The 13815-nt window shown below is 41.0% G+C and overlaps 1 long non-coding RNA gene across 2 annotated transcripts in view; it reads left to right on the forward strand.

The window, feature by feature from the left end:
* LOC143844668 (uncharacterized) overlaps window positions 1–13815 on the forward strand; it is a 47567-nt gene that overhangs the window by 13427 nt on the left and 20325 nt on the right. For both annotated transcript variants that reach the window (XR_013234090.1, XR_013234091.1), the window contains exons 3-4: window positions 3394–3462; window positions 10305–10344. This is a non-coding gene — a long non-coding RNA (uncharacterized LOC143844668). The remainder of the gene's footprint in view (window positions 1–3393; window positions 3463–10304; window positions 10345–13815) is intronic.

Genomic DNA, 13815 nt, shown 5'->3' on the forward strand with positions numbered 1-13815 from the left:
AGCCAGCCCTAGGGAGCTGGAGGTGGTGCCTGTGCCCTGCCCCTTGCAGGCCAGCCCAGATGGGGCGGGCGGCCAGGCGGCTGCCTCCGCCCTGCTTCCCGCTTTGTTCCGCCCACCCGGCCGGCCGGCCAGAGAGGAGGCTGCAGCCAGGATAGAGGAGCAGTCTGGCGTGGGGCCTGGTGCAGCCTCCGCCCGCCCTTCCCTGGGGCCAGCAGCCAGTGGAAAGGCAGCTGGGATGGTCCATCTCAGAGGCAGCCAGTTCCATTGGCTGCCCACTTCCCGGGGCTTTCCTGCTGCCAGCGCACATGGCCAAGAAGAGGAAGCAGATGAGCCAGGGGTGGAGAGGACAGGAGGAGAGCACCCCCGCCACCGCCAAACAGGAGCCGCTGCCCCCCCAACTCCCTGCTGCTGCCGAGCAGGAGCCGCTGCCACCCACCCGCCGCCGCCCACCCACCGCCCCTAAAGCAGCCCTTTCCATCTTTCCTCCACCACTGATCAGGAGCTGCCGTGGAACACAAGCCACTGCTGCTGCCGCCACTGAGCAGGAGCCACTACCACCGCCCCACTGCTGCCACCCCCCCTCGCCCCGCCCCCGGTGTTCCACCTTAGGTCCCTCACAATCTGGTCACCTTAATATAAGAACTAACTCTTCTTCTTCTTCAGAGTCCTCTTAGCTGCTCAGTTTGTGAAAGTGTTCGTCCAGCCTATGCTTTTCAACATTTGCAAAATACTAGTGTCTGAGACTGTAGCTTTGTAGCCAACTTACATCAATATGTTGAGGACCCGGCCGTACATCTCTCTGAATAATATTCTGGATGCTACTTTTAGTTCGGTGCCTAGATGCATGTACACGAAAGCTCATACCTTGAATAAAACATTAAGGTACCACTGGACTCTGAGTTTGTCCTCCTGCTTCAGACCAACATGATTACTCACCTGAATCTAGGGAAAATGTGTAATTAGATGAACAAACTGACACTGGAATACACAAGTCTGGAGGTTCAGTGAGTTTTTCCACACTTTTACTCTTCCACATTGTTTCTCTGTCTCTCAGTTGACATTTTAGGATCTATAGTTGCAATCCTAACATCACTTTCTTGGGGGTAATCATTGAATAATATAGGTCTCACTCAAATTTGCTCTCTTTGTATCTAAATTAAGTTTAGATGACTTCTGTAGACTACCAGATTTGGTAGTCTCAGTGGAGTTACTTCCACAGTAACGAGGTAGAGGGTCATGGCAGAAAAGTAGGTCACTGTCCTGTGATTTCAGTGGTGGAGGAGTAAACTGGGGGATGAGACTGAACCTTATGTCACTAAGTATTATCTTGTAGTGGCAGAGAAACAGATAGGGATGGAAAATGGAACCAATTCACCCCATGCCTGAACACCACGTTATCTATACTTTTAATCCAGACTTTTACTATAAGGACCTCCATCTGCAATTGCAACACCATATGGCTTGGTGATCTTATAGCTGGATTCGTGCAAATATTACAAGGTGCTTTAATTTGGCTGTGCAGGCAAGCAAGACAAGCAATGACCATGCCCCTATGAGGATGGTGATGGGCAGGAATAGAAGTTCCTACTAGTGTCAGCCCTAATACTAGGCCTTTGGTTAGCCCAACAGGACGGAATTGTTATCTGCACCCATTGTCCCTACCCTGTACTATGCCAAGACCTGAGGAACCTGTAAACAATAAAGTTGCTGCTGATTCTTCCCAGAAAGATTTGTCTGTGTTGTCCCACCCGTGGAGTGATCCAACTCTCAGCACAAATACATGTCCCAACCTAAGAGCTGTTGTGGGGTAATAACAGGAAGATAAAACAAAGAGATTAAGGCTGCAATGCCCATAGTATTCTTCCTTAAATACTAAATCCTATTAAATTCAGTGGGATTTACCTCTGAATGTACATGTTTAGGATTGCACTGTACAAGTCCTAAATGAGGGTCTTCATACAGAATGGTTATAGAGCCAGAAATAGTGTTGACATTTTACATCATTACAAAGGATTATTTTACATTAATCTCTTTGTACGTCATAAACATTTGTCTAAAAAGATGTGCAATTAGGTAGCCCATACAAGACTTGTATCCTGTTTAACCACTAAACCCATAAATTTTACTTGGTGATTCTGTTGCTGTAGTTACATTTTCACGGCCAGCTAAAAGCTTGCTTTGTCTGCTTGACGTTTTAAGCTTGCCTTGCCATTAGGCGTGTGACTATTGCCCCACAGAGTTTGTTTAACAGGCTTTCTACATATGGTGCACATCTGAACTTCGTGTTTACAGAAGGTTTGCAGTTTAGCCTACTTTTGGTCTGGAGACACAGTGAGGCATTGTGTGACAACGTGCTATCAACAGAAAATGCAATAAAAGTCATTTGATGTCCATCCAATATAGGACATCATTTATTTTGAGAGGAGACACTAAAGATTTGGAGTATGGCAGAGATATTTTTAAATATACAAATCAAAAATGTAATAAACAAGCAGAGTTATTTAAGAAAAACCCTGATAGAATAATCAAAATTTGTATGGTAAATAAAAAAGTGGGATTTCCATTGTGCCACTTGAAATGTATTCAGGCTCCTGCATGCGCTCACAAACCTCTCTGGTGAAACCAACATGCACACAGTGCTCTGTATGCAGAGACTATTCCAGAAAGCATAAATGTTGGAATGTTCCATGTCTATAACTAGGTATTTTTCAGAACAAAATTAGAGTTCAGTGGCATCTTTAAGGCCAAAGCTTACACCTTGAATCAAATATTGTTGGTCTTAAATATGGCACTCGACTCTAATTTTGTTCTGCTACTTCAGACCAACACAGCTTACCCCATAAATCTATGTATTTTTTTAAAGGTATACAACATGATTTAGAAATGGTGCACGTGAAATCACCCCACTATATCACTGCTTTAGAATGTTGACCACAATGGCTATCTCTATGATGGGTGACGCATACGCACAGTTCATCACATAGACTAGATTTACTCTATTCATCTATAATTTTATAGTAGCATGGAAGAACTGCCCCAATCTACATGTCTAGCCATTGGCCCCCATACAAGAGCACTTTGCTAGCTGCCGCTTCCCAACAGAGCCAAAGAGATTTTCTCTCTTCTTCCACTGGTTCCTGGGATAGGGGATGGGCCCTGAATCTTCTGAAGCTTTGCAGTATCTTCTTGTGTTTATGCTTTTTTGCTATCCCCAATGTGTTCATTTCTTACATCTGTATTACCTCCTGTACAAACTTTTTTGACCATATTAAAGTTACATTCCATGGAATTTTATTGTTTCAATTGGTCTTTTAAATTGGCATTTCAGGATTTAACTAAGCCATATGACACAGCCTTTTCCTCTTAAACTGTTTTCTCTTGTTGTACACACAGAAATCTAGAATGTTTCTGCATCCAAAAAAAAAATGTCCATGGAACCAATGAAGGGGGGAACGTTGCAAAGTAAGTTTCAAGTACCCTGAGGAAAAGTTGTGGAAAATGTGGACTCACCACGATGCAGAAGTATGCAGAATTTTTTAAATGACAGTGGGACATGCATAGGCAAAGTGGGGCTAAATGCAGAAACAAAGAAACCACGGAGGTTTTTCCTGAGTAAGAGCACACAAAAACCTCTTGTACATAAACATTCCTGGATTGGCCCAGCTATTCCTGTAGCTTTTTCACCTTTTCCCACTCTCATCGGGGAGCTTCCCACCCATACCTTTCTTTATTTCTTCCTTCCCCTTACTATTCCCATTGAAATTTATGATTTTTATTTCTTTACTCTTGACATGTATGATTGCAATGATATACCACACTCTAGGTTCTTATTCAACCTTCCTTTTGAATCTTGTGTCCTGATGTTCCTTTTTTCTTCTCCTCATTCCTGGTCCTTCTAAGAACTGACCATCATAAGAGTCGGAATATATAAGCAAAAGTTAATCCTGTTACATTAGTAAACTGTGTCACAACATCCACACACAGCTGTGACACAGTTTTCTAATGTGACAGGATTAACTTTTGCTTATATATTCCGACTCTTATGATGGTCAGTTCTTAGTCAGACGAAGAGTGCTTGCACTTGAAACCTCATGCCTTGAATAAATCTTTGTTGGTCTTAAAGGTACTACTGGACTCTGATTTTATTGTGCTACTTCAGACCAATAAGGCTACTCATTTGAATCATTCCTGGTGATAGCTTTATCCATATTGACTTGCCATCTGGATCTTTCCAAACCTTCATCTCTGAACTGTGTATCATTTAGTTTCCAAAACTGTTGTTCCATATTTCTGTTCATTCTGCTAGTCATCTTCATACTGCTTTCTCATGTTGATTCTATTATTTTCTTCTTTTGGATCATTTCTTGGGATGACAATACACGTTCCTAGTTAGAACAGTGGAACTCTCTGGATATGGTCATGGCCACCAACTTTGAAAGCTTCAGAAGAGGAGTGGACAAATTCAAGTAGGACCTGGCTATCAGTGGCTACTAATCATGATGGATATCTACTTCCTCAAGAAGGCTTATTTAAATGAGTTGCTGGGGAGTGCTGGCAGGATAATGCTGTTGCATTCTTCCCTTTGTGGGCTTCTTGGAGGTAGCTGGTTGGCCACTGTGTGAGCAGAATGCTGAACTAGATAAGCCTTTAGTCTCAGCCAGTATGGCACTTCCTATGTGTAATCCTGTTGCAAGTACTGGCTCAGTGAACAGGTCTGGAATCCTCATGGGCAGCAGGACAGTCTGACAAAAGATCAAAACGAAACCAGCGGAAAAGCTATGCCCTGAGCCAGTGGCTTGTATGAGCATGCCTTCTTGTTTTTTTTGTACCTTCTTCTTTGGAATCCTTTATTTCTGTTGCCTTCCAGTTTCTTCATCGCTATGCTTTCCAGACTGAGGTCCTTCTATTCTTGTGTTATTTTTATTCCTGCATTAGCACTGTCCATTGTCTCTGGTGCAGAACTTGAACACATGGATATATGAAGCTGTGTTGTGCTGAATCACACCCCACTGTCCGTCAGGATCAATATTGTCTCCTCAGACTGGCAGCAGCTCAGTAGTGTCTTTGGTACAAGTGTCTCACATCATCTACCTGATCTTTCAACACAGAGATGCTGGGGATGGAACATGGGATCTTCTTTCTGACATTAAGCCACAGCCCCTTCCCAATCTTACTCTATAATACTCCATTCATTACAAAGCCATGCTTTCAACTTTTCATTTTTCTTCTAATCATCTTTCTTTTCTCTCCTCCTCCAATCTTCATCGACATCTATTTGCCGTTTCATCCTTCTTGTCTTCACTTCATCTCTTTTGTCTGACCCTTTGATCCAATATTTTGGGTTTTCGCCACTCCATTTTTCTTCTAGTTGCAATATTTCAACTGCCATTGTTTAAAATCTTCCCCTTCCTCTTTTCTTTTTCTGTTAATTTTTGCCTTTGATGTTTCTTTTCTTTTTCCCTTTAAACCTACCACTTCCCTTCTGATCTGTAATTAGCGACTCTTTCTGTTCTTTTATCTCTTATCCACATTTTCTGTCTTTCCTTTTCACCTGATGTTGTCCCCTATTGCTTTAAACATGCTACTGCTTTTTAAAAGTCTCTTTGGCTGTCCACCTCTTCTCAGCATATTCTACTGCTGTCCCATTTCTCTTCTTTCATCTCCATAAATTGTCTATTCCTAGTGCCTCAGTTTTCTTTTTGACAGCTCCCTCTTTGACCCTGTCCATTTTAGTTTGAACATCTACATTATCCAGAGCCTACTTTGTGTTAAAATAAGCCTTGTCACAAAGGTCCTTTTCTGTTCTTATTGTCCTTGATCTTGCGTGAACTTTTGATATAGTTGATCACTTTCTGCTTCTTGCAAGTGCCTCTTTTTCCCCTCTACTTCTTTCTGTTGGTGTCTAACTTCTTGGTTCCCTTTCTTTTCATTCATTATACTCTTCTTTGTAATCTGATTTCTGCCTTTGCACTGCATTATCATTGTTACACTGATGTTACCTAGATCTAGCCTTTCCTTTCTCAGTTCTTATTGATTTTCAAACTATCTCACTGTTATTTCCACTTAGATATCAGATTACTACCTGAAACTCAATAATACTTCCCCCTAAACTTTCACTTTTCTCTTCTCTTTTTCTCTCAGTTAACAATGTCACTCGAGTCATTTCAGCAGGTTAAGAATTTGGGTGTTATCTTTGATCCTTCTTTTCTCAGCTAACTTTGCTCCGTTAGATAAAATCTGTCCGTTCCCTTCATAATACTTGATATTTCCACTATTCATCCTTTTATCCTTTTTATTATTAATATATGCTAATCTTTAATGATTGTGACATTTATTATTTAATCACTATTACTCATCTTTTTATTATTAACATTACTGTTTCTACCTATATTCACCTATATTCACACCCTTATTCCATTCCATGATGCAATGTTTTGCTCATCAGTCTTTCTTGACTTCAGATGAAATCTATGATATCTATTCACAATCCTTCTGCTTGCTTAATTTCCCTTTGTTTGCATTTGAAACATGGTACCTTCTCTGTATTTATTTTCACTGCCTTCCATTTCAGTTTAAGTTTCTTTTTTGCTAACTTTTAAGTCTCTTTATGGTCAGCAAAGCAGCTTGTTTTCCTCCTTACCAATTTCTAAGTTTACTTTCTGGGAAGCTGTTCCTGCAGCTACTGTCAGCAGCTTGTGAGCCAGGAGGAAAAGAGCCTTTCTTGCATCCCACCATTCCCTTCTTCCCTTTCCCATTGCTGGGAGATGTGTTTTGGAAGTATCCTAGCTGGGAGATGCAGTGCATTCATTATGCAATCTATTGTTTCAACAGAAATCTGATTATATATTCTATTTCATGTCTTTTAATGAGAGCAAAGTTGATTCAAGTGCTATAGGAATCTCTTTAAGAAAACAACAACATGTTGGGGAAAATGACAGAGTTCTTCCATTGTCAATGCTAGTTTGTGGTTTGGGCAAGTCAGTGACAAAAAGCTGGGTCCTGTGGTTCTGTTCTGTTGCATAAACTGTACTATTCTTCTCCAGAAAAAGGAGCCTTTTCCCTACTACAAAAGGCTCTTCTGATGATGGAAGAGCATCTCCTGTCAAGGAAAGTCTTTGTGCTTTTCTGACCCACTCGCTTTTTGCCCCCTGGTGTTTAAGTCACCAGCAGAAGGATATGGGGAATGGGGTACTCACTGGTGTTTTGCCAGCACACTGACATCACTTCCTATAGAAACCAGAAGTGACATAATGGATGGTCTAGCATATAGACTCATAGAATCAGAATTGGAAGGGGCCATATAAACCATCCAGTCCAACCCCCCTGCTCAATGCAGGATCAGCCTAAAGCATCCAGGGTAAGTATCTGTCCAGGTGCTGCTTGAAGACTGCCAATGAGGGGGAGTTCACCAACTCCTTATGTTATGTGGGCTGCCACCCCTCCATCAAAGGCTGGCGCACCCGTGTCAACCCTTCCTGACACTCCTGAGCAGACCCTGGCACCAGAGAGAGAAAAGCCAGGTCAAGCCTTGCAAAGCATAATGGGAGAGCAACTAAAACCCACTTCTGGCTCAGAAGCAGGACTTGGAGTTAGGCTTCCCCCAACCGGCTTGCTTGCAAACAAAAGAGGAGTTTGTCAGCACACCTGGCAAGTACAGAGAGACAAAGGCACCCCACCCAAGACTTCCCTCCAGCCAGCCAAGCACATTGTCTTGTAAGGGGAACTGGCCACTCTCTTTCAACACCAAATCTAATCCAAGATATGGTCTTTGTCTTTTCCCTTACCACTATCCCCAGGCACAAGCAATCATCCAGGATTTGCCAGAAATGGGCCATCAGCCCTTCTAGACAGGAAATATTTCTTCATATTCCCAGCAGCTAGTTTCTTTGTCTCAGCAACCTGTTTCTTTGTTGGGACCCGGCTCCAGCCATCAAACTCTTTGTCCAAGCCCTGGACAAGGTAGGATCTGCCCCCTATCACCTCAGGTCACAAATTTCCTTTAAATATTGGGCTCCCACAGCCACAAAGGGCAGTCAGTTTCTAGGCTACAGAAACTCTGTCCGACGTTCGTCTTGGTCCCTCGTCCGTCGCCCCAAATTGCTTCCCTGGACCTCCGGAACTCTGCTCCACCCAGAAGACAGGTAGATATCACTTCCAATCAACCCTTAGTATAGGTTCTTCCCCTATAAGCCTTTTCCTTGTGTGCTAGTGGCTAGGAATGTACATTTCTTTGCTAGAGTACGCATGTGTTGTCTTTTGTCTAAGTAGTGTGTATTAATAAAATCCTTTCATGTTTAGATCATTGTCTGCCTTGGTTCTATCTCAGTGACATAATTACCCAGTAAACTGTGCAATACAAGGTCTCACGTTACGCCACGCTGCCTCTTGCTGGCTCTACTAGCTGATTCCCCACAACTAAATTTAGACACGTGTCCTTACAGACACGCATTTGGCGTAACACTTAGGCAGTCAATTCCACTGCTGATCGACTCTGAAAATTACTATTTAGCTGATATTCTATACATAGTTTAAACCCATTACTGTGAAGCCTATCCTCTCCTGCCAACAGGAAACTTTCCCCAAGTCCCTTAGTCTTTCCTCATAGGGCTTGGTTCCCAGGCCCTGGATTATTCTAGTCACTCTCCTCTGAACTCTCTCAATTTTGGCCACACAATTTTTGAAGTGAGGCCTCCGGAACTGCACACAGTACTCCAGGTGGGGTCTGAGCAACACTGTATATTATGGAACGATGACATCTTGCAATTTTGTTGTGATGCCTCTGTTGATATTGTCCAAGTCTGTGTTTGTCTTTTTTACCATTACATCTGCATCACACTGCTCATATTTAGCTTACAGCCCACAAGTACCTCAAGATCTTGTTCATACACACTACTACCCAGAAGTGTATCCCTCTCATTGAACTCTGTCTTCTGGGATGTTCACTACTCCTCCCAATTTGGTGTCATCTGCAAATGTAATGAGTAGTCCCTCAACCCCGTCATCCAGATCAATGATAAAAATGTTGAAAAGTACAAAACCCAGTACCGAGTCCTGCGGCACCCCACTGCTCACCTCCCTCTAGTCTGATGAAGCACCATTGACAACTACTCTCTAGGTGCAGTTTTCTAACCAGTTCCCTACCCATTTATCTATCTGAAAATCCAGTCTGTAGTCCTCCAATTTACCCATCAGAACATCATGGGGAACCTTGTCAAAAGCCTTACTGAAATCCAGGTAAACAACATCAATTAAGTTTCCATGAACAAGTAAACCGATCACTCAATCAAAGAAAGAAACTAGGTTGGTCTGGCAGGTCCTGTTGGAATCAAATCCATGCTTACTTCTCTGGGTCAACAAATTGTCCTTCAGATGATTGCAGATTGCCCCTTTAAAATCTGCTCCATTATCTACCCTGCAATTATCAGACTCATTGGCCTATAGTTTCCTGGCCTATAGTTGCTCCTACCTTTTCTGAAGATTGGGATAACATTCACTGTCCTAACTATGATTTTGTAAAAGCTAGAATATCAAAAGACATAATTTCTGGTTTTTATGTAGAGTGATGTCAGGGTGCCTTCACACCAGGCCGTACCCCAATTTTTCTCAGAGCAAGCTGGTTAGATCCTGGAAACCCTATATGTACTTATAGAATATGCCACTATTAGTAGAATAGACCCATGACAACCAACCTAATGTTCTAAGCTGTCTTAGGTCATTGTTATACATAATGGTAATAAGGTATTGTGCTTTAATGCCATTGAGCACATATGGACATATGAGCACCAATGTTTAAGCATAAATAGAACTTTGCAACAAGGAGAAAGTGACTGTATCTTTGCATTAGGTGCTCAGAGTTCTAAGGGGCTTAATACAACATGGGACTTAATGTGTTTTCTGTGAACGGTTTCTTTAAGTCGGTAAGAAGGAATGCACCTGCTGTTTAGCGGCAGGGATTTATCTGTGGGAATGCGTTGAGGAGGTTGGGGACATTGCTTAGGAATATACAGATCCTTCACAAAAAGTAAGAGCCATTGGGCCAATCTGTATTATTAAGGTTTTTTTCTTAAGTTTTTCTTATGATTATATAAAAACACATGAATTTATGATTGTAAAAAGTATGTATGGTTATGATATACATATGAATGTAATGTAATTGTTTTACCTATATAAGAAAAATCATTGTTGATACATTGAAAAGAGAGGCAATATTGACCATACCATATAACTCATATTTATATGAATTATTTATTATAGATGTCTTATAATGAGTTTATTAATTTTGTTTTCTATATGTCATATTTTAGGGAATAGCCACTGAAGAAAAGGTCTTTACCTTGAAAACAGGTAATCTTAATCCAGACCCTGTTTTGGCTCCCTTGTATATTTAATTTTTTGCAACTTAAACCATTTGAATATATAAGAAATTTGGAAGAAGTGTTTTTGTTATTTGGAACTTATACGCTTGACTATATAAGAAATCACACTGAGAAGCATTAGAAAATAAATGTATTTGTTGCCTGTACACCACTTTCTTTTCATTTCTTGCTGGTTAACACCAAGGTAAGCAAATGTTCTTTGGTAGAAAAATTTGCAACTTTGCAGAGAGTAACAAAAAAAAATAGACATTTATGAAACATGGGCCCTTTCAATATCCCTTAAACATGTGCAGGATAATAACTGAGCTATGAGTGCTCTCTTTCCTTTCTTGATAGCCTTTCCCACTTGATTATCACATGTTATGAAATACACTGTGAAATGGCATATAGACTACACACTAGCTTTCTGTTGTCAGTAAAAAAATAGTCTTGAAATAGGGGTAATGGCAAAGAGAAATTGGAGGCCACCGTAATAAAACCAGAGGTAGCATGGAAAATGTTAACATAACAAAATGGTCATCAAGCTAGTTAGCTTGGAAAATGAAATTTAGGCTTAGAGTATAATTAAGTACTTGGGGGAAGGTAGGGGGGAAATAGTCTGGAAGGTCAAAATAGAGGACAATGAATGATTTCCAGATATGTTAGGTTTCAGTATGATAAAATATACCACCCGTTTGTAGGGCAGGTATAAATGGTTGGCTGTGTGAATGAATGAAGGAAAGGGGGGAGCTAGCAGTGCTATTCTGTTTGGGCTGGCAGATCTGAAGGATAAAAACAGAGTTCTTTCAAAAGAAAGAGGAAAGTCAAGTGTCAAGGAAATCAGATATTACTTTTTCCTGATCATGTGCCAAAAATCCAGTTGAAGAGGCGGACTGTTCTTCCAGTAAAGAACATTTTCCTGCCAAAACTGTGGAGGTGGCTACTTGTTTCTGGCCAAAATAAGGATGAACTATTAAAATAAAACTTAGGCTTCCAATCCTCCAACTGCTCTGTCAATCCACCCTCTATTAATTCCACAAGGCATGGTGAAACACCTTGAGGATGCTTTTTTGTATTTCTCATGGTTACTCACAGCATATTGGAAGTGACTTCATTCAGGAAGATCTGGATTCTAGCTTAAGTTCAGAGAAGTTTTATGGTCCTCTTTTTATTTGCCCTTCCATTTTATAGACCATATTTGCAGTAAAGTGATGTTTGAAGTTTGTGGGTGCCATGTGAAAGCTGACCTTAGGATGCTACCTCATTTCAGAGGCAGCAGCTGGGACATTTGGTACTTGATGGCTGGGTTTTGCCTCAAAAGCAGCTGTATTAGTTTAACTGAAGGAGAAACAGCAAGCTTGGGAGAACAGTATTTGCTGAAATACTGGAAACAAATGCATTAAGTAACAGGGCTTAGCTTGAGTAACTATTGATATAAATATTTTGACTTTTATTATACAGTTTTTGTAAATTTTGTAATTTTTTTGGAATGTATATCACCTGTGAGAGCCTCTTGTGGCGCAGGGTGGTAAGGCAGCCAACATGCTGTCTGACCATGAGGCTGGGAGTTCGATCCCAGCAGCCGGCTCAAGGTTGACTCAGCCTTCCATCCTTCCGAGGTCGGTAAAATGAGTACCCAGCTTGCTGGGGGGTAAACGGTAATGACTGGGGAAGGCACTGGCAAACCACCCCGTATTGAGTCTGCTATGAAAACGCTAGAGGGCGTCACCCCAAGGGTCAGACATGACTCGGTGCTTGCACAGGGGATACCTTTACCTTTATATCACCTGATTCCTCCATTTAAGGAAAATGAGGAAGAATTCTGTTTTTCATATTGCCCCTGTTCACTTTCTATACATTCTATTCGAAATGTAGCATTTTAACAAGGTAGGCCTAAGCAAAGTCATACCTTTCTCAATTCACTGAAGTCTGTGAGTTTCAGAGAGTGAGACTTTGCTTAAGAGTGATCTGTCGTGGTGAGTTCCCAAGGCCCACACTGGCCAACAGATGTAGTGAACCAATGTGCATGCAGCTGCTTTCGTGTGGCCTTGCCAGTTCCCCTGTTCAAGCTTATGCACCACTGCCAATTACTTAGTATGTTTGCCTGCTAGATCAGGTTGTTGCAAATTTCATGACTCCACACTAGCTGCCAGGTCTTTGGTTGAAGGCAGGGTGGGTAAGATCAATGGACCCTCCCCAAGCTGACTGTGACATCATCTTCCTCAGAAGGAGCCAGGGGTGCAGTAATGACATCAGCAATAGCATATTCATACAGAAGATATTTTCATCCTAGGTTTATTCTGGGTTTATAAGTTACTGCCAATACTCTGAACTGTGCCTGGAAATTTAATGCAAAATTTAAGTGCTTTAAGTAAAATTTGCTGCCTTTTTCTAATTATTTCCACTCAGAATCAATAACTGTAGAATCATCAGGTCCAGCCCCTTAACACTCTTGCACTTTGTAGTCATGTATGCTGTTTCAGTTTTTCTTAAATTTTATATTTTTATACAGTTGCTTTTATTCTATTTTACTGTTTGTAAATTTTTATTTTCTATGTTGCATTTTATATTTTGTAAAGGCCTATGGCTATATACAAATAAATGCATCTTATTGAGCAATTGTCAAAAGTGACATTTAATATGTAAGAAAATATGCCCCTCTTCTGTTCTCCCAAGCCTACAAAGTCCTTCTTCTGTAATAACTTTGTCCTTTTCTTTTTAAAATATTTGTTACTGGCACATCTTATGGTATTTTTCTATGCCAGATATGATGTCAACCACAAAAGTCTGGTTACCAGGAATCAGACTTTCCTTTGATTTCAACTGTATTTTATACTAAAGTCTGTTTAGGTTACAAAAATTAGAATGGAGGAAACACAAAGAACACCAATGAAATATATTTCATTAGAAATGCAATAATATAGTATTATTTTGGGCAGTAGTCATTATCATTTGTCACATGTGTTACATTGATGCATGAGAAAGAACAGTAACTTAATTGTCAATTTCTTTAATTTCTATGTTAGACTACTGTATGTAGGCAGCCATTGAAGAGTGTCCAGAAGTTACAATTGTGCAGAATCCTGCAGCCAGAATCCTGACTTGTTTGAGTCATAGAAACCATATCACTCCAGTTTTGTTCTACCACTTTACTTCTGAGCCCAATTAAAAGTGTGGATTTATAGGGCCATTAAAGTTCTACAAAAATTAGGGGCAGCCTAAAGACCATCTCTTCCTGTATGAACCCACCTGACCACTATAGTCAAATAAAAAAACAAAACAAAAAAAACTATTCACCTTTCCACTCAAATCCAGAATTCCAATATGATTTACCACTCCCAACAATATCACAGGAGCCCTCTACAGATGACTCTACCATATGTTGGCTACATGAGTAGAGAGAAAGAGTGGACAAGAGGACACACCTTGCTGCCACATGATTGCTGGGCCCAGGATTGGC

Source organism: Paroedura picta, chromosome 9 (assembly GCF_049243985.1).
Source record: "Paroedura picta isolate Pp20150507F chromosome 9, Ppicta_v3.0, whole genome shotgun sequence".
In the NCBI taxonomy this organism is placed as follows: Eukaryota; Metazoa; Chordata; class Lepidosauria; order Squamata; family Gekkonidae; genus Paroedura; species Paroedura picta.